This window comes from Gracilinanus agilis, chromosome 3, assembly GCF_016433145.1.
Source record: "Gracilinanus agilis isolate LMUSP501 chromosome 3, AgileGrace, whole genome shotgun sequence".
NCBI lineage: Eukaryota > Metazoa > Chordata > Mammalia > Didelphimorphia > Didelphidae > Gracilinanus > Gracilinanus agilis.
In genome coordinates, this window is record NC_058132.1 from 568,949,831 (window position 1) to 568,951,674 (window position 1,844).

The following is a 1,844-nucleotide window of genomic DNA, read 5'->3' on the forward strand; positions in this document are numbered from 1 at the left end:
ACAAATATAATATTCACACTGTGTTAAATAGAAAGGTTCTACTTTTCTTATGAGAGAATTTTTTTCCTCCAAACTGCATGCCTTTTGTCAGTGTTATTGCCCAAGGATCTTTTCATCATACAATTATATCACCCTTGGAAATGACACCTTATCCCCTATGCCAGTCCTTCTCTACCCTGTCCATTGGAGGGTGGAGTATGGAGTGTAGAAAGTTTAAAATTACTCTAGAAAACTCCGTTTACTGATGACACTCAGACCAATTATTTCTTCATTTTCAACCTGGCCATATTCCAGCATGTCCCTTTCTGTGTTCTCTACCATTATAGCTTTCTTTTGTATGTTCTTGTTAGATTGTAAGCTTCTTGAGGGCAGAGAGTGTTTATTGCCTTTTCTATACACAATGTTTATCAAACTGCATGGCACATAGGAGGCATTTAATTAATGATTTTTAAAGATAGCTAGGTGACAGTTGATAGGTTACAGAGTCTAAGGTCAGGAAAACTCATTTTCCTGGGTTCATGTTGTCTTTGGACACATACTAGCTGTGTGACCCTGGACAAGTCACTTAACTCTCTTTTCTTGAAGAGTTTTTTTTTTCACCAGGAAATGAGCTGGAAAAAGAAATTTAAAAAACACCATAACATCTGCTGACAAAACTCTGAATGGGATAACAAAAAGTAGATATAACAGAAAAAAAGTGAAAAACAATAGCAATATCTGAATGTTTATTGACGGACTCAAATAGTACATATTAGTAGAGAGAGAAAATCAGTTCTCTTTTCTAAAAATCAAATTCTCCTTTTATTCAATCAAAAATATTTCTCATCTTTGTGCAAGAAGGTATGATAAGAATTATCCTTTTTTCCTCTTATTTCTGTTTCCTCTGTTTTAGGCTTAAATGATAAGATTCTCACACTGAATAAAACTAAAAGAATTCTGAATGCCCAACACATGGAGTTTTTGTGGGAGGGAGGGGAGAAGGAATAGACAGTGACAAGTAGGACTCAATTAGAAATTGAATCTTTATCTGAGATTTCATGAGGTGATTTTAGATTTAGAGGAATCCTCAGTTAGATCATTTCCAACTTATATTCCTAAAAATAGAAATCATTTTGCATTATTGAAATTTAAAAAAATATATAATATTCTTAGTTTTACTTATCTCATGAGCCTATTGATGCTTTCAATGTATTTTACTGAAGAACATTGCCCAGGGTCACACAGCCAAAAAGTGTCTGAGGCCGTATTTGAACCTAGGACCTCCTGTCTCTAGGCCTGACTCTCAATCCACTGAGCTACCCAGCTGCCCCCCATATACAATGCTTTGACCTGTCATTTTAGCCAGAAGAGTAACTAAGCAAATGGAGGGGCTCTTTCCCAAATAACCAACATTTCTGAGATAGGAGGTTTTAAAGGATATAGAAGGTTTTTGTCCACCTTTCTAAACCAGCTTCACAGAAACAGATTATGTACTTCTGCACTTAACGTTTTTTCTTTGCTCTGTTTTTTTCTCATTTTTTCTTTTAAAAACAATGGACTTAAGAGATACAAAGAAGATAATTGACTAAAATATATAAATTCTTCAAATCTAATGAATAAATTTTCTTAATTATTCTTTGCATGAGATAAGTAATGAAGGCATTTTTTATTACAATGAGAGGAATAGAAAATTGACAGTTTAGTGTGAGTTAATGCCTTCAATGGTCTGGATTCTGAAAGTTTTTAAAAAAAGTCATCCTTCTACCTATAATAATTGCATCTCTGAATATGCACAAATGTTGAACTAATCTGTAAACAATTTTCTCAGAAGCTTTATCACTTCAGTTGCCTCTGAGGTCTTAGAG